Raw genomic sequence first — 20,451 nt, 5'->3', positions numbered from 1 at the left:
AATTTATTTTTCCTCCCCCTCTGTATTCATGTTTCTAACATAGAAAGGTGGAACTATCCATTTGGCATTATGTGATAATACAGCTACAAATGACAGGTTACAGGTTATAAAAGCAGCGACCCCCTTTAACCATCAATATAGCACAGGGTCGTCATTTCCAAACGATTAATTAAAAAGGCGCGTGCCAAATAGGGGGGCTCTCGTGTCCATGCGCGCTCTGGCTGCCTTCATCTCACACCATGCACACAGCAGCTTGTGCACAGCATCGTTGTGATTGGGGGTCGCTGTGCGTGCAGGAGGCGGAACCAGAGCTCAATCTTCACATCCCACTTTTGGAGCAAATTACTGGGAACGTTTAGTCTGAAACACATGACACATGAGCGCAGTTCTTTGGGACGGAGGGCGGACGTAGTGGGACAGAGAGACAGAGAGACAGGTCGACACGACGCGACGTGGGGGTCGGAGGCTGAGATCTGTGTGTGGAGATATTTGGAGTTTGGAGGAGGACGCTGGTACTTCTCTGGTAAGGCTTTCTGCTGTGCGCTTTATAACGTCGACGCATTTTAACTTAACGAGCGTGTTTTTCACAGATATGGAGACCTAAATATGAGCATGCATTTCAATGAACGCGCTCCTTGTGCTCGAGTGTGACATTTACTAAAACGAGAGTAAAATGCAGAGTAGAAGTGTTTCATTCATGCATTCTCCTCGGTGGCCAGATATAACCAGCCAGAGAGTAGAGTAGAGAGAAAGAGAGAGAGGTGACATTACAAATCGTGCAGCACTTGATGTGTATAGCTGCATAATAACATAACCTACTATTGAGATTCCCACTTGGACACAGATCCCCTTTGTTAGTGCTTTTCTTTTCCTCGGGGCTTATCTTGGAATCTGCAGGGATGATTTGGTGCACAACTGGATAAATGTTTCCTCTGTTTATAGAGTGAAACCTCAGATTAAAAACAGTCATCCCAGTGATGCCCTCTCCTCTCACCACCATGATGATCAAGTAGAGTAGCTTAGTGAGATCAAACTTGGGCATTGGATGGAAGCTCCTCCATGACCCTGTTTCTTATGATTTTCATTTTCATTTGGAACACTTTTCTATCTTTACTGCATCTGTCGTGCCAGTCAGGACTATAGGAATGACATTGTTTCAGTAATGTAAACGTATGAGGCATTCAGTCTATACAGCTTCATTTTCTGGATTGCCTGTCTAATTTTGAAGCATCCACAGCTGGCTCACACCAGTCACAGCTCAGCTACAGGTGCCATCTGGTCCTCATGTGTGGTGATGTCGCCTAGTCTGACTGACATATGCAGGCTTTTGGTGGGATGCCAAGTCGAGCTAGGAAGGGGCCAAACAGCCCTCAAATATTATTCATCATATACAAAGGGGCTGTCAATCGATTCAAATATTTAATCGCGATTAATCGCATGATTGTCCATGATTAATCGTGATTAATCGCACCTTAATTGCACATTTTTTTTATCTGTTCAAAATATACTGTAAAGGGAGATTTGTCAAGTATTTAATACTCTTATCAACATGGGAGTGGGCAAATATGCTGCTTTATGCAAATGTATGTCTATATGTTTTATTACAAATCAATTAACAACACAAAACAATGACAAATATTGTCCAGAAACCCTCACAGGTACTGCATTTAGCATGAAAGATATGCTCAAATCATGACCTAGCAAACTGCAGCCCAACAGGCAACAACAGCTGTCAGTGTGTCAGTGTGCTGACTTGACTATGATTGTCCCAAACTGCATGTGATTATCATAAAATGACCATGACAGTTTTTCCTCTCCAAAATTTTGCATAAATTTGGAGCTTTATTTAACCTCCTTCGCGACAAGCTAGTATGACATGGTTGGTACTAATGGATTCCTTAGGCTTTCTAGTTTTGTATGATGCTTGTATCTTCTAGCTTTAAAATTGAGCCCACTACAACCTCCGAAATATAAATTGCGACAGCCCTAATACAGATATATAAATCTATATCTGATGTTACTGGCAGGGGAAAATGCATCTTTTAAGCATTACTTTTGTTTGATTGGTCTGAATTAAGGCAATACATGTAAGAACTGAATGTGCATAGTAAACCAGATACTATTACTTTTAGCAAATGTATTTATTCATCCAGCTAGACTAGGTGCAAAGCATCCCGTAGACTGGATAGATCTCTTAACAGCAGCATGGTTTCTGGTGTCAACCTGCAGCAGACAAAGTCCCCAGTCATTCACTCCTCCACGATGAGTCACCTCAAGGGCTTGTGTGCAGCAGGTGAGACTGTGACTGCTAGATTTGACGGTCCGGAGCTGGCGAGAGCTGCAGTCTGGCCAGCTTGGCCTCTGCTTCCTCTCTCTCTCTCTCTCTCTCTGACTTGTCGTGGGTCCATGTGCTCCTGGCTCTCTCCAAACTCCCATCCCAGTGTGAACAGACTGATCCAGCCCCAGCCGGGCAGTGGTGCGTGCTGAGCTTTTGATCTGGTGTGTATCAGACTGTATTCTTGTGCCTGTATGAGAGTGGAAGCATGTGTGCATGTGTGTGGTCATGCACAGGCACCGCTGAAGATTGGAATAGAGATTGAAAAGATATTGTGAGATGAATATCATCGCCTCGCAGGTTGATTAAAAAAAGTATTGATTGACAAGGAAAGAGGGAAAGAGTCACATCCCTCATTCACAACTACTATAGTAGGATTAAAGCAGAAAAGAAGCAGTCTCTCTTTATAGTTCTTCTTTTTGAATCTGAGGTTAGTGGATAAGAAATGTTCAAGGCTCCCTCACCTGCCTCTTCTTTTCTTCACTATTGGATGAGACAGGCTCAGATAACACACTAAGTATCCTATTTGATTTGATCAAAGCTCGGTGTCCAATGTACTCTTCTTCTCCTGCAGCAGTATTGGTTTACCTCTGCAGGAATGAAAAGAAAAACATGAAGGGATTGTTCAGTCTTAAAGTGCAATGTAGTTCACTGTGAGAAGAAAGGAACACCCTGCTGTGACTCTGTCGATGTATTAAACTATGAAAGAAGGACCCGAGCTTCTGTCTGAACTTGAGGTTTTACAGGGAACAGATTCATCTATCTGTTCTCTCACTAGTTACAAAAATCCAGCGTTGTATCGGCACAGTCAAAATCATATTTTATCAGTTTGATAGATTGTGTGCTTTGTGTTTTAGAAAGAAATGAAGGATGGGATAGAACAGCTAGGCCATAGGTAACTTAAGGTATATGTGTCCCTTTTAGGGCTCATTTGCTTGCCATATCACAGTATTCCTACATTTTCTAAGTGCAGACTGATGTATGAAAGACTTGTGTGGACATACTGAGGGTTATCACAGATGAATTGCAGCTTGCATAAGGTCGCACCACTTAGAGCCCATCTAACCAATAGGCTGGCATTTATCCTAAGTAGGAGAAACCCTCAACACTGAGCTGCCCAGTAATCAACAGTAGATTAAGCAGAGTCTCACATCCATGTCTTATTATGGGAACAGCTGTCTAATGTAATTGAAACTTCATATTGGCTGAAAAATGCACATGTACTGTTTGCATAATACTGTATTAATCCCGATAACTGCAGTGGTTCATCAGAGGGTCCGTGCCTATGAGCTGTGAGCAGTTCAACTGAAGAGTATAGTTGTTTTTTTCTTGATTGATTAATAAGGCCCGAATAGATAACACAGCCCAAAAAGGCATATAAATGACACGATAACGCGCAAGGTGTTTTGCGTGCAATAAGAACGCCTTTCTTGCTTTTGCCATGTCTTTTGTACACTAGACTGCAATGTAAGCGAATCTGTGTAAGTATGCTCCGCTCAGAGCTAGTGACGTTGAATAAAAAGCGAGATGGTTGGCAGGTGGGGAGGTGTATGGGTCCAACAAATACACAACTTTGAACCAGGACGCCGGTGTTCGAGACCGGTACTTTGTTTTGTAAATTGCGTTGTTTTTTAGTGACGTTTGTGACATGTTTTCCGCACTTAAGCGATGTTGTTTCAGTGCGTATTTTACTTAGTTTATGTACTTATTTTAAGCCCAACCAATGCATTTTTCTTAAACCTAACTAAGTGGTTTTGTTGCCTTAACCTAAGTGAGGGATTCTGTTCCCTCTACCTAACTGCGGACGTTACCATAGTTTTGTTTCGTGGCGTACAAATGACACGCGGAAAGCCTTAAATGAGTCATAATAACACGTGTAATGTTCATGTTTATACGTCTTCCCATGAGAGGGTTGGATAACACTGTACAGACAAGGAAAGCAAAATATACCAAAACTTTTTATTCCCGACACCCATGTTGGGAACCACTGCCAGAGGGCATTTCTTTCACTTGTACTTCTTGTAAGGAGGTCAGAGTAAAGGGTCGCCTGGTATAAGTCTCTCTTGCTTCTTCCAGATTAAAATGCCAAAGACACTTCAGAAGGACAGATAGAGGAAAGTCTTGCGCCACCTTATTCACCCCAAAGTCTGAATCTTCTGAGTCTCAGCTAGAGCTGTATTTCTGCTCATTATCCATCGCTGGCTTATTGTACTCAGCGCAATTCTTAGTTCTATGAGGGATTTGATACTTAAGCCTCACATTGATCTGCTTACAGCGGGTGCCTGCTGTGCTCTGGAGGTCTCTGTTAGTGGATTGGGATTTGGACGTCCATGGTGCCGCGGCATGTGACAGAGTCAGCAGTGCAACATCCACCATGGTGGTCAAACACTGCGTGAGTTGTACTTCCAGCCCAATGAATGCATTCGCCCCCACGGTGCACTCTCTTTCTTTTGCCCTCCTCCCATGTGATGAGGAGGAAACAGGAGGGAGACGAGTGGCAGATGCCAGCAGAGGATGGGACTTTGTTTTAGGGCGCATGATTGAGAGAAGACAGAGCTGGCATTGAACGGTGTGGCGTTGAGGGAGGACTGTCTGGTTAGCTGATTGCATCATGACCTATTGTTCTAACTAATACAACTGGCATACCATGTCCTCACAGAGGTTGTGTCCTTGACCGTGTTACTGCCGTCCTTTATGTTCGGTCCTCAGATGATCTGCGTAGGAGCCACGGTGCAAAATAACCACAGATGACTATCAGAAGGAGACAAAAAGTCATATGCTTTTATATCAAGTAAGACCTGTTGGGTAAACCGGTAGATCTGCAATTAATTGATCAAAAAAAAATTCATCCGCAATTATTTTGATAATCATTTAAGTCATTCTTTAAGCAAAAATGACAAAAATGTGATGATTCGAGGTTCTCAAATGAGAATTTGCTACCTTTCTTGATCTTACTTTATAGTAAATTGAATATTTGGGGTTTTGAACTGTTAGTTGGACAAAACAAGACAACTGATGACGTCACCTTGTGCCCCCAGGATAATGTGATGGTCATTTTTCACTGTTTTCTGATGTTTTATAGACCAAACGATGAATCGAGAGTTAGTTGCATTCCCATAAACAGGAACTTCTTAAAGCTAGATCTTACATAATCTGCCAAAGTCCAGAGTCATGGGTATTGTGAGGTATTTCATACTTAGAGTCTAACTGTATTCTGCAGCCTGGTTGATTGATTTTAATGGATCTGCATTATTAGACAGCCTGACATTGAGACGAAACTTCGGTGGGGGGGGCTTTTGCTTCATCGTGTGCCACAACTAAGTGAAAACCAGGTTTCACTTTTACATAACGTTTAATTTAATACTTTGATTTGTTTGTTCAGAAACACTCATAGTTTCTCCACAACAAAGCTACATGCACTACTGTATTAAGTGAGTACTTCTGATGCGACGATTGTTTGAAATAAACTGAATATACAGATCAATGACGTAGAAGTGGATAATACTGCAGGAGTAAGTTTCCATTTGAGCCCGAGTGATAAATCGGCCAGACTGATATGAATCAGCTGATCTTAGCTCATTGCAGATATATTGATATCGGACTGAGTCACCATTATTGTTTGTCCACAAGAGAGTAGTGACATTTTGTTATATTCATCCAGAAAAAAACAACAAGCAAAGCAAAGTGGTATGCTGGCCAGAAGTACTTGTTGAAATGTTTGCACCTACAGTGTGTCAGCAGCGTCGTCACATATTTTTCATTTATATTCATAGTTATACTAAACTCATACTGAAGAGTGTGCAAATCGTGTTTGCTCTCACCATGACTTGCAAGCTTCTTCATCTAGTGAATCTGCTGGCATTCGCTTCCAGGGCTGTATTCGACAGCAGTCTGAGAACAAGCCCAATTTGATTTGGCATCAGCAGGCCATCATTGTGTTACTGTCCAGACCAGTTCTTATCACCCTTCCTTTATTCATTCAGATCAAATGAATGGAGCACATGTGGCACGTGTAAATACATGACCTCTAAGAAAACAAAAAACACAGTTACATCCATCACAGTAATTTACTGTTTTGGCAAGAAGCCTTAACTTGACCATGCAATTTATCTCTATTTGTCACTTTTGTATAAGTTCATCATGTTTTTCTAACGTATGAATATCTAACTTTAAGTATACACCTTCCTGGCTCTGACTTCTTACTCTACCCCCCCATGATTCCCTTCTGCAAACAATGTATGTCACATTGTTGCTTTCTTTTGCAGTGTGTACAACCCATTTTTTTTAGATAACACACAATCTGGCATCTGATAAAACACTTTGTTGTACAAGAAGTTATGCAAAAATATATTATAAAAGGTGCTTGTTAACAGCTTATTTGCAGTTTTGCTTATTAAGCAGCAGCACAGTGTTACTGTGTTCTGCACAGAGGTGATGGAGGAAGCTCGTGAGCCAGGGAGCCACAGGGCTGAGATCACATTCAAATCAAGTGAATCATTTGTTCTACATACAAAGTGTGATGTTGAAACAGATGTGGGAATATACAGAGTCTTAATAACCTGTCATCATCACCTCAAGACCAACATGGCATTCGGCATCCTCGCTGTAAACAGTATTTGTATCCACACTGGTGATACCCTGAATGATTTCCTCCTTTTTGCATTTCTCAGTTTTGATAGGCTGTTTCTGTTTGGACACGCTTTCCTCCTTTTCTGTTTTCTCTTTGATCCCACCGCGATACACACGCTAAGTCAACAAGTGACTTAAATTTACTACGCTCTCAGTGCCTAATTATAGGTGCATCCTGCACCTGGAGAAGTGTGTGTGTGTGTTAGCATCAAACATGCACGGCCGCCTGGAGCTGCAATTTGACTGTCATCAGAGGCAAATGGAGACGCGTTTAATGGAGGATTGTGCAAATAACAGGAGGAAGTCTGCTTCATTACAGATTCCGCTGGATTCGATAACCTTCACACAGTTTGAAAGAACCAGTTTAAAATGAAAATATCTCCAAAAGATTACACTGGGAACTGCACTGAACTAGATACTGCATAAACAAATTAATAAACAAACACATGCATCAATAGAAAAAAGGGCAGTAATAATAAATGAAGACCATATTTTACTATTTTATAGCACCAAAGAAATAGAAAAAGCCTTGAACTTGGCTAATGCACTATAGCAATAACTCTTTTGATAAGACATTGTAGTGTGTGTCTCATTGAGTGAATCAGATGCTAATTACAAATGCAAATTTAAGCAAAGCTCAGCTCCCTGCGCTTTCGTGTACGTAAATCTGAACCATGACATCATGTTGATTACTTTAGTCCTGCATCTTACCACTCCACTTTTGTTTTTCCCAACAGCTGTTTGTACCTGTCCTGCATGTACAGTTTTAAAGAAGTCTCTGGACGATGCTATTCTAGTGTCCCCTCCTGTCTGTGGGGTGTCCAGTGTCGAGTGAGTTGAACCAGAGTGACAGAAAGTGTTGTGTGATTCTATAAATAAATCACACTTTCAGTGAGTCACCACGCTGGTGCTCCCACGCAGTCGCGTCACAAGACAGTAAAGACAATCCACACTGCATCACTATTTCCGGGGTCCAGCCCCACGTTATAGTGCAGACACCTGTCATACTCGAGCTACCCCACGCCAATCAGGCCAGGAGACATAACAGTAGACTGCTGGCCTACTGTGAGTCTCACAGAGGAAATACACAAATCTGAGTGACAAAACAAGTGACTACCCAAAATCAACAAATGTATTCTTAAAGAGGAGGTATTGTGGAAAACAAAAAGTGTCTTGAAGTGGATTTTGCCATTAGAGTAGAGTTCCACTACCCGTCCCGAATTCAACAGGTTACAACCATACATATATATAGATGGATGACGCGTCTCCACTTCCTCCTACTGTACAAAAGTGAAGCCTAAATATCCTGGATACGGGAACTGCCATCTTGAGATTTTGACGTCATTTGGAGCCAGACTAACCATAATATCTCTATAATTACATTTATGATCTAATGGACACATGTTCTATTACACAGATTTGTGACGTCTCATCCCATTTTTATAGCATCAAATAACTAATTGAAACCAAACTTTTCAGAAAGATTAACACTTGAACATCCATCAGCGTGACATGAACTACCTAAAATGACAGAAACCATCTTTGGGAAAAATGTATTTTACGTATATTTTGACAACCATTTGTGGAACAAATGTCACCAACATGCTTTAAGGACATACAGCTGTCATACCAAATTCACAAAAAAAGACCACATCCCCCCACCTCCTACACATCCTGTTATAGTCTCAAATAGTTTGGGATGAGTAAATAATTCAACCTGTGCATCAGAGATTATATATCTTTATAATATGTATTTAACATCAGGTTATGCATTGATATGATTGACTATAGACAGCCGTGTTTTTATGTGCAAATATTTTAGATAATGTATTATGATGTGTGCATGAAGCCATTCAATTCACCATTCCATATAGTGCTTACACGTCAGCATCCATCCCTTTATAAGGAAACGTAGCTTACCGAATCATCAAAGGAGATTTAAGAGAAAATTGTTGCGGTCGTTTATTTTCCTGCTTTGAACATACAGAATAATCCTGATTAAAGACTCTGTCTCTGTCTGAAACACTTGCTGTGAGATAATACCTTCCACATGATGGCAGTGGATATTTAAATGAGACCACGTCCTGCATCATTTTACAGTCTCTGACGTGTGTATCTCACAGCAGCTTATAGGAACCCTGGAGATGTGGAGCATCTCAGAAACTCACATACAAATCTCTGAGTCAGAAGTTAATCCCCTATTCTCCCTGCTGGCTAATCACAGCGGTACTCAGGCCTGCAGCAGAGAGAAAGAGAGAGAGAGAGACAACACTGTAAGGAAAGAGAAACAGAGGATACCAAGGCCCAAAAGGCAAGTAGTGTCTAATGAGAGACTCAAACACTCAGTTACAATATTATTGTCCTCAGTTTTTTGCAGTGAATGTTATGAAAAATGTTAGTTCCCTAATAAAAGTCAAGTAAACTCTCAAACCCAGTCATAGAGACATTAGACTATTTCATTTTTATTTTGTGGGGCATTTTTTTATGCCTTATTTAGAAAGTCAACAGTAAAGGGATGACAGGAAATAATGGGAGAGAGATGGAGAACGACATGCAACAAAAGGTCCTCGGATGGTTCGTGGTCATTTGCAGCATGGTGTAGGCCACCAGGGAGCTCCTCTATTCTCATCAGTAACGTCACTAATCGCCCCCCTGAGCAGAGAGCTAATTAGCATTAGAATGATTGAAAACACCTGTGTGGGTCTGCAGAGCCTTTAATTACATCTCCAGTGTTCCTCAACATGAAAACACCTCCCGGATAGTTTATCCACAGCTGAAGCTTTATGTTTTCGGCCATCGTATTTTTTAAAGGTGCTAAATATTCAATGCATTAATATATCATTGAACAGCTATTTGCTATGTAAAGATATAGAGGAGTGATGTCTACCTGAGCAGAGTCATTCTCTCCCTCTGTGTGTGTTTTCATCAGAGCTACTCCTTGTTTTGTTGACATAGCTGGGCCTTTTAGTGCATGTTCGTGCATGTGAGCGTGCCTCACTGGCTTGCTCACAACCGCTGCGCTGCACTGCTCTCTGCTGGCAGTTACGGCGGATCATGACGTCCCAACCGATGGCGTCATTGCGGAAGCGTAGCACCCACCCTCCGGTTCCCCCTCAGGTATACACTGTCATCTCTGCCAGCAATTTCGCCGTTGTTTGCACTGTTAGCACCGTCAGCTGCAAGCTGCCGGCTCGCCGTCGCCATATTGAGAGCCGTTGAGAGGCAAGAGAAATGCTCCCAATCCCGTATTTAGCACCTTTTAATTATTTCAACTTTCCCTCAAATTTCCATCTGTTTGGTACAGTTTGATGAATGGCTACTAAATACTACACTACCCATGAGCCTCAGTCACCATCGCTGTGGAGAAGAAGACTTTCAAGAGGCGCAAATCAGATCATTGTTACGGCATGTGGCAACAAAACACTGCACTGTAGCTGCGATATATAGGGGAGAGTGGGGTAAGATGAGCCAATTTTTACTTATGCTGTCCTCGAGGTTAGGGAAAATGAGACAGAAGCAGAATGAAAACTTGAACCTTAAATTCAGGATCTCTCCTATCAAATGAAATGATCAGCATGCATCCATCACAAAGCTGTCTGAAAAAAATGACCTTCCCAAAAAAAGTGCTCCTGTGGCTCAACTTGCCCCAGGTAAGGGGTAAGTTGATCCGAGTCAGTGGGTAAGTTGAGCCATCGTGGGGTAAACTGAACATCTGAGTTTTTAAGTTTAAACCTCAGCATAAGTGTGTTAACAAACAGTTTCACAGTTATGAACTTGTGAGAACAAACCACCTGTGAGTTTCAAGACCATTGAACAATCAAAAATTCATTCAATATTCAACAATATTCCAGTCGTCAAGGTTGCAGTGAAATATGAACTGTTGCTCCCTCCTTGCAGTTCCTCCAGCCTTTTGAGGTTGAGGTAGCTTCTTCAGCACATCACTCAGTGGAAAAGATGCCTCATCCTTTTCCTTGAATACAAAGGTGGGCTTCTCACGTCAAGTGTTCCCCCGGATTCTTCTGAGAAATCTTGCACTCACTTCGTTGCCCTCCAGGCTCTCAACCAAGCCAATGTAAAGGTAGCTCCTGCCTTTGGATACAAAGTTTACTATGACAAAGTCACCAACTGACAGATCTGAGATGTCTGATTCACTTCTCTCATCATTAGAACTCTCATGCTCAGAAGTGTCATCAAATGGGATGGCATCACACTCTCCTCAGAACTGCTGTACGCTGTGATTTTCGTCTTGGTCTTTGGTTTGACCTAGGCCTACCTGCTAAACCCTGCTCTTTCCAGTTGTTGGGGACAGGAAGGTTGTTCTTTCTGCCAATTCCAATGCCAGTTCACAGCATTTCTTTGGAGTAAGGCCGTGGAACTGTTCAGCCAGCTTCTTGATATGGTCTGCAAGCTCCTTCTCTACCTCCTCTGTGAGGACCCTCTTTGTCTCTGCTGTTCCACTATAACCAACTGTTTTAACTTCCTTTATCTCCCTCTTCTATAAAGGTTAACATATAAAAAATCAAACCAAGTTGTGTAACACTCAACAGTAATACCATTTTATACTTCAGAGAATTCATTTGGTTAATTTATGGTGGGGTAAGTTGAGCCAGTGGCTCGGAATAATAGTAGAATATTAGTGAGCCAGTGGCTCAACTTACCCCATAGCCTTTGGCTCACTTTGCCCCATAGCTACCATTTTGGAAAAAATAGCCCAGTTTAGCAATTCAGGCTAATCTTTAGCGAAGGGATTCCCATGATTTTATACGTTAGTAAATCACCAACAAGTATAATATATTTTTTTAGACCTGGATAAATTTGCTTTGACCTAACAGTCATTATTCCTGACATGCAGAAAATTTACTTTGATGGAAAAAACTGTTTTTGGTGTAAAAAAGTACTTACCACTTCTCCCATGTGCTTCACTTCATCACAGCAAGATAGAAATGATGGGTACTTCCTGAATTTATGGTCACATGACAAAACATAATCACAGTTGCCAAGATACAGGGGGTGGGTCAACTTACCCACTGGCTCATTTTACCCCACTCTCCCCTATATATATATATATATATATATATATATATATATACTGTATATAAGGGGTGGGGAAAAATGTTTGATTCATGAAACTTCCTGAAAATTTTAAAACCTTTTTTTCTACAATATAACCTAGATATTGCTAATTGATTGATGGACAGCAATCCTACACACTGGGGCTGTCAATGAATATTTCTAAATTCAAATATATATTCCAATTGTAAAAAAAAACAGACATTCTAATCTGAAAATGAAAACTGTATTCGATTGTGTAGTTAAACAAAAAGCAGCACTACCGCGGCTGTCTGCCTTGCACGCACTGAATGCATCACATGGCGGGATTCACACAACGTCACTTTCAGTAATTGAAAATGAAACGTAGTGAATGAAATGTGTCGGGTCGAGCTGAACGAGGAATAATTCAACAACAAGCGTAATGATGGCAGAGAACTGGGCCGCAGAGAGAGCGACACCGTGTCCTAACGGCAAGCGTTATGTCACGTCATGTAAACAAACCTGTCAGCTGTGCGCTCGAGATCAGACTGGAGACGTGACCACTTAAAAGATGGGTACGGTGTAGTGAGTAGTACATACTGTATATATACTGTATATGTAGTTTCATGCCCATCCTCTGTCATAGCAACACAGAAGATATATATATTGCAAACATCTTGGTTCTACAGTGAGTGTAATCCTACATCATGATGGTAGCTTTATTTTCTGCCTGTAGCTGTTTGGGATGTTTCATTCATCCAACAACAGCATGACGTCTGTGTGTGTGTGTGTGTGTGTGTGTGTGTGTGTGTGCATGTTCACCCTTGTGTGAAGAACCAGAATACAGACAGATGGTTGCTGGCTGCGTTCGGCGATTGTTTGCCGCTTATTTCAGGCAGCTGCGGTGCTCGGCGGCACATGCAGCATCACTTTAAACACAGCTCGGAGTGTGACATGATGACGTGGGGGTTACAGTGAGGCTATTCACTCCTCTGCTGCTATTTTTATACAGGAGCAAGAGTGTATGGATGGAGTGACCTGAGCGGTTTGATCCTGATTTCCTGCTTGAGCGAGATGGGCTCTTAATCTGACCTACTCTTATCATCCTGAGCTGTCAGAGGTCCCTGGTCTCAACGCACTGTTTTACAATAAAATGTCCTCTGATAGATCTATTAGCTGCTCATCAGTGAAATTGTTGGCATGTGTAATCTCTTAATCTGCAGGAAATCTCTTCCTGTTCATGGACAGAGAGTCAGGATGAGGAATTCGCTTTAGATGCTACAGTGCAATAAAATCCTTTCGGAAGTGAGTTTTTTTTATTTTCATTTCCAATTTTCAGAATTACTGTGGTGAGATCGGTTTGCTTTCTTTCAAATGACCTGCAGAGTGGTGATGAAGAAAAGGTTATTCAGGCTTCTTGATGGCATTTAAAACAGTTTAGCTCTGCTTTAACGCATCCATTGAACGGGGAGTGAGAAAAAACGGTCAATGAGTGAGTGTCCACATGCACTGTAGCAGATTAAGAGTCTCTGAAAATTACAGTGGAGACTCAATTAAGAAAGCTTATACTGCCAGAGGACTATGAGAATGTCATCAAGTAGTGACAGAGGAGGCAGTATTACACTTTGAGATTACTCATTGCATAAACTACACACACACACACACACAGATTTAATTATTCACCGAATGAAGTACAAATGCACACATGCATAGCAATAAGTGAGGATGAATCAGCATGCACTGCGTCATCTGGTCCAGGTACCACTGAAGGAATAACAATCAGTGGAGCTGCCTCCTCCTCGTGGGATGACGTCTCTCAGCAGAGTTGCTGACGTCAGAGCCTGCGAATTGAGGCGCATTGCACTCGCTGTGTGTTGGCAAACCGAGGTGATGTTTTGGATGAGGGCTTAAATAAACATAGCCTCTGCTGTTGCTGTGAAAAGACTCATTTACTCCCACCAAGAGCATCACAATGTGGCATTAACTCTTGCATAGGATTTCGGAAGTTCGGGTATCAGTGGGGATTTCTAATGCTAATCTTTATTTCCGCCTGGTCCTTCTGTTGTTTATTCTTATTTTCTGTTCTCCCATACAACTATTGTTTTATTTTGTTACGAAGCTTTGTTAAACTGTGCTTCTGCTCCCGAGACATGTGATTTATTTAATCCGTGACAGAGAGACAATCAGACAGATTGATTATCAGCCTGTCAGCCTCTCTATGATCTGTAATGTCGCAGGGCGCAATTAGGAAAATGAACACGCCAAATAAACCCACTTTATTGATGTGGACATCTTGAAAATGTCTTGTGGTTCAGTGACATTGATGCTCTTGACATGTCTGCTCCCCTAACAATGTTTTTTCTTCTGGATACGAGACATTTTGAAATGAGGGTAAATTGTAATTTCTCACACAGACAGTTGCACATGTGTTTCTGAATGACATACAGTCTGCAGACTACAAAGCATTTCAGTTTTACTGAGCGTTTCCTCATGAGCACACAACTCTTCCTCTGTTTCATACCACAATGGTGCTATGGTAACTGCTGTTCATGCCTGCAGGGCTCAACTCAATTGTCTTTGTGCTCGTTCTCATTTTCCTTCATTTTCTTAGTTGTAATAATTGGTGGTGTCACTCAACAAATTGGATCCTATTACACCAGATAGCGGTAGTAAGATTTTATATATTATATTTAGATTCTATGTACTGCAAATACTTGTAGGTCTACGGGGTGAGAAAGAGACCCCACAATATGATATTATCACGATACTAAGTCACGATACAATCTTATTGTGATTTTAAACAATAGTATTGCGATAAGATATATTGCGATATACACTGGAAACTGCTTATAGCAGTGGTCTCAAACTCAATTTACCTGGGGGCCGCTGGAGGCAGAGTCTGGGTGAGGCTGGGCCGCATCAGGTATTCCACAAAAAAAGCTTTGTTAAAAAAAAAACAATCTTCTCAAACGTCATTATTAACAGTTCTTTAACTTGAATGGGTTCTTCTGAACATGAACTGTCCTGAACATGAATGGAACATTGAAGAACATGAACGGTTCTTCTGAACATGGCCTCTATTGCGTCTCCCACTTTTCCTGAAATTGTCTGTGCTCGTCACCAACCTTTCTCTTCACTGCAGGCTTTGAAAAAGACATGATTGGGGCTGTGTGACAAGATATATATTCATTCCACTTGGTGTCACTCCGCAATAAAGTTGTGCCTGCTGTGTTTGTGTTGCTCTGCAATTACACCACCAAACCGCTAGTTGGCGGCGGCGTCTCTATGAGTTTCCTCTTCTTCTTGTACTACAAACAGAAACTGAGCAGAGTTGGAGCTAATAACTGGACCTTCCACGGCAAACTGCCATTCACATAAAACTCGCGGGCCGAGGGCGCCTGGTTAGCTCAGTTGGTAGAGCGGGCGCCCATGTAACAAGACTTGGTCCTGACCGCGGCGGCCCGGGTTCGAATCCGGCCTGTGGCCCTTTCCGCATCCACTCTCTCTCTCCCCCCTTTCCAAGACTCTATCCACTGTCCTGTCAATAAAAATGAAAAAATGCCCCCCAAAAAAAAAACTTTATAAAAAAAAAAAAATTTGCGGGCCGCACTAACATTAAACTTTCATATCAAGGTGGGGGCCACAAAATATCGTCTTGCGGGCCGCGAGTTTGAGACCACTGGCTTATAGTGATCATGTCTGTCCAGGGTCAAATTGATCACTATATGCGGATGATTATTATAACCAAATTTGTGTTGTTGTGCATCATTTCTAAGTTCTAACATTTGTATATTAATTACATGAATAGAAAGTAATAAAATGGGCCGCTTTGCTATTTAGCCAACTGGCTCGCTGAAAATTCTTCTGCCTTTTCCCTCACCGAGGCTCCTCGTTCTCTCAACTGGCAGCGGTGTGGAGGGAAACGGGCGCCGGTCTGCATGAATGAATCAGCTGTGGATCGGAAAAAGTTTCATTGTGGGGGCATTCCGAGACCAGATGTTATCAATCCACTTGACGAGGGTGCTTTCCCCGTGCGCATACATTTTTTCCATTCAGAGATGACTTTTACTTTCCCCGTCATGATACCAATGTGCACGCGGCATCATCATCAGGTATCCAGTCGGAAAGCAGATGGCCCGCGAGGCAAAGTATCACAGAAGTAAAGTAAAAAACAAAACAAAAGTTCAACTAATGTTAGTCTAACATAGTTTTGAAATGTTTTTCCATATGTTTTCATATATGAAAAGACCCAAAATGAACACTGTAAGCGGACTACTTTGATTACTATAAGCGAATTATTTAAACAGCGTTTGTATAGGAATGATCCTATCCCAAGCTTTTTGATCCATAAAAGCGGTTGGTCACTGTAACCGTGATCACTCTAAGCTGTTTCCACTGTATTGCGATTTATTACCTTTTTTTGTCCACATCTGTTTTATCTAATAAGATACAGTTTTCTCTGTTCATCTCAGAAATTTCATTCACATATCTTGAGGTCAGAGGTCAAGGGACCCCTTTAAAATGACCATGCCAGTTTTTCTTAACCAAAATTTTGGAGCGTTGTTTAGTGTTATTCCGTACAAGCTAACATGACATGGTTGGTACCAATCGATTCCTTAGATTTTCTAGTTTCATATGATGCCAGTAACTTCCCTTTAGCTTCAAGACAGACCCGCTACATCCTCTGAAAGACAGAATAGCAGGCTGTCAGATTGTTAAGAGGTTAATAGTTTATATACTATACTTGACGTCTGTGTATCGATACAATATTGCCACGCAAAATATCGCGATACTATGCTGTAACGATTTCTTCCCCCACCCCATGTCTACGTTAAATATTTCCATACAGGATTTGTCCCATAAGAACCGTATACCTTATCCACATCTTCAACTGAATCTGTATTATTTCAGTACACATATCTATATTTATGATAATACATGATTTTAGAGTTTGTGTTTCTGCTGCCAAAACTTTGTCCTACTTTAGAAGGAGCTATTTCCCCACAGCGTTTCAACTTCCTCCTTTTCTCCTTCATTTGCTCCAAACTTGGAAAAACTGGAGAGAACAAGCTTTCTAAAAATAAGAGGCTCTGACTGACTTAGTGTGTTTTCACTCAACCACTTCCAAGGATGTCATGTATTGCCTTTTTTGTTATTGAATATATTGGTTGCAGGAGCCACAACTTTGTCCAATCAGGTCTGCTGTTTCAAGCTGCGCTGCTGGAGGCCATTGAAGAGGCACCCTTGTAGCCGGACAGCCCATCGCGTATTGTCCGTGAAGGGCTCCCCCAAACCTCCTCGTGATTTGTAGACTATCTGAGTGGCAGCGTGGTTCTGTGCAGTGATTTGTCCCACGAGAGGGACCCTGCCTCCGCCATTGCTGCCGTCAGCAACTACCGCTACAACTGTGCATGAATACAGGATACTGGCATTTGCTGAATCCAAGGTGGCGTCTTTTCAACCAGAGCCCAGTGAAATACCTTTTCAGCCTCTCGAGTGGTCTAGCAAACTACAGCCAAGGGGGCCCCAGCAGTATAATGATGCCTGGCACAATAGTACCACTGTTCTCCAAACCCGTTCCCAGGAAACCGCACAACATGTGCCATTGTGCACTGTGCTTTGCTGCCCAACCACGTTGCCCGGCTTTAGCCAGAGACACCGAGAGGCCTGGCTACGCAGCGGAGCTCGCAGCAACGTGGTTGGTAAGACAGGTTCAGAGGACTGCGAGACGGAGACCAGGGTTCATTCATCACCTCACACTGCGTTTGATGTGTTAAAATAATATTACAAAAAGCTACATTTAAAAGGCCAGGCTGTGAAGCGGAAGAGGCCTGAGGGGAACAAGGGCCAGCTGAGTGGTTGCCAGGAATGGTAGTACAGAAAACCCTGAGCGTTGGTGTTAAGTGGAACCCTCCTCAATACGAGAGGAAACCAAGAGAAAAGTGACAAGCAGAAAAATGGAGGCACAAAGACGGCTAGAACTGGTTCGTAGCTGGTCCTAACTGGTTCTTCTTTTATCATCTCAATGCTGGGGGTCCAACCATTTGTGTGCATTCCTCCTCTATGGCCCCAAACGTGCTCTCCATTATAGCCTCCACTGCTGTTTATGCAGCAGAGCAGTCAGGGCCAACCAGGGAAAAGGCTTTGGTCAACTGCATCCAGGAGATACGTGTCACAGGGGGGCCTCTCGGGGCCCAACAAACCAGCTGGTCAGCTAAGACACTACAGCAGGATAGCCAGGAAATAAGAGGTCTGACGCAAAGCCCAGTGTGTCACAGAAAACTCTGTTTCCTCTGAGTGTAGACCTGTCAGCTGACGTGTCAATTATTCATGGGATTTGCCAAAACATCCATTTATTGTCAACTCTATATTTTGACTAACATAGCAGGCGTTAGTGTTTTTGCTTTAGGTTGCAACAAGTGAAAATGGTTGTTAGTTTTACTGTCACTCTGAGCTTGTTATTTCCATCCATTCAAATTTACAGTATCAAGGTTTAATAAAACAACGACACAGAATTTTAATATAAATCCCCAAAGTTTTGTGTTCTAAATGGCAGCTGATTAGACTGTTGTCAGGCTATTAAATAGGCATTATTGGTGGCTATAAGCACCATAGATGAGGGTCAATAGGGGCCTACCCTCCCAAAAGTATGTATAAAAGAACACGACAGTGACCGCTAGCAACCATAGTAATTATGACAGGAGCAGTAACGGGAGTCAGGTGCTTCCCCACATGAGTTGGAGGCCGGGGGTGGTTTCGCCTCCCATGTGAAACCAACAACATGTATCTGTCTTTGTGTTCACAAGCGTTACGTTTTGCTTTCACTTTTGAGACAGTTATTTTAAGCCAAACCGTGATGTTTTTCACTGAACTTAACCAAGTGTTTTGTTGCCTAAACCTGAAAAAGGTTGTAATTTTGTTGCCTAAACCTAAAGAAGCCTTTTTTGTTTGTGTTCAAAATGTAACGATTCATTCAGTTTTACATGTTAGAAGGTGTTGCTTTTAAGTTTCGTAACTGAACAATAACTAGACTACTATAATAGATACTCACATTCTCACAGGATAATAGACCATATGAATAAACAAAGGGAAATAGAGTCTGGAAAACTGTGAAGACTGGGAGTGAAGACTTCTTTAGTTCGGGCCAAAAGCTGTAATACTGATGTCGGGTTGAGTTGGTGCACAGATGAGACTTGTGATTGGTGTAGAAGGTGATTGGAATCGCAACACTCTCCGTTCACGTGAAGTCCATGCGTGGAGCTACAGACGTTAGGACTGTGCATGTGAGCAGTGCATGGGCAGAAAAGGGGAACCCACATCTATGGTGCTTTTAGCAACAGATAACGCCTATTTAATGGCCTGATAACAGTCGAATCGGGTGCAAATGGGGACAATGTGGTCTGAATCTTCATTTGTCAACAGTCTCATTAAGCCACAATATGTAATTCAGTCCCTTAATTACTTTAATAGGTCTGCGAGGAATGTTGTGTTCCATCTTGACATCTCTTTTGTCATCCTCTCCGTCAGCATTCGTAGAGTGATTTGGAGTTCAGTCACGTCCCTGTTGGGCCTTAAGGAAGATACAGACTCCGTTGAATGCCCTCAGGGCGGCCTCCTTTATCTTCCCACGTGTCTCTTATTGTTGGAAACTAGGAATGAAAGCATCGCTAGTGCCAATGCACTCTATGTCAATTTCTGATTGAGTTGGACTTCCTATAGAAAAGCAAATGTGATCTCCAGTCTCAAGCAACAGTTACGTGTTGTTGCTGTCCTGTGAAAACCATGTATCTCCAAAATGTCAAGAAAAACAGTTCTGTTTTAGCTTTGTGACAATGCATTTCTTCAGATAATCCAATGAGTGTTTAAATTGTTTATTTAAAAGAACAGTGTGTAACATTTCGGGGGATCTATTAGCATAAATGGAATATGATATTCATAACTATGTTTTCATTAGTGTATATCACCTGAAACTAAGAATCGTGTTTTCGTTAGCTTAGAATGAGTCCTTCATATCTACATAGGGAGCGGGTCCTCTTCACAAAGTCACATGTTTCTACTGTAACGAGATAATAAATGTTATTCACTTCACCTCTCAGTGGTCATAATGTTATGGCTGATCAGTGTATACTATCATAGTGTCATTACTGTGAAAACCACAAATCTCTAAATTTTAGGGTTGCAACTAACGATTATTTTCATTGTCGATTAATCTGTTGATTATTTTCTGGATTAATCGATTAATTGTTTGGTCTATAGAATGTCAGAAAATTATGAAAAATGTTGATCAGTGTTTCTTAAAGCCCAAGATGACATCCTCAAATGTCTTGTTTTGTATAAATATTCACATTTAAGAAGCTAGAATCAGAGAATTTTAACTTTTCTTTCTTAAAAAATTATTCAAACTGATTAATCAAAATAAAGGGCTGCACGGTGGTGCAGTGGTTAGCACTGGCGCC

General features: G+C 41.8%; 1 protein-coding gene across 2 annotated transcripts in view; it reads left to right on the top strand.

Annotated features, from left to right (window-relative positions):
- Window positions 1-221: 221 nt before the first annotated feature.
- LOC141767063 (sodium-coupled neutral amino acid transporter 3-like) overlaps window positions 222-20,451 on the top strand; it is a 50,331-nt gene continuing 30,101 nt past the window's right edge. For both annotated transcript variants that reach the window (XM_074634320.1, XM_074634313.1), the window contains exon 1: window positions 222-523. The gene's annotated coding sequence lies outside the window, so the exon portion shown is untranslated. The remainder of the gene's footprint in view (window positions 524-20,451) is intronic.

Source organism: Sebastes fasciatus, chromosome 1, assembly GCF_043250625.1.
Source record: "Sebastes fasciatus isolate fSebFas1 chromosome 1, fSebFas1.pri, whole genome shotgun sequence".
In the NCBI taxonomy this organism is placed as follows: Eukaryota; Metazoa; Chordata; class Actinopteri; order Perciformes; family Sebastidae; genus Sebastes; species Sebastes fasciatus.
This window is presented reverse-complemented; position numbering and strand designations above follow the sequence as displayed.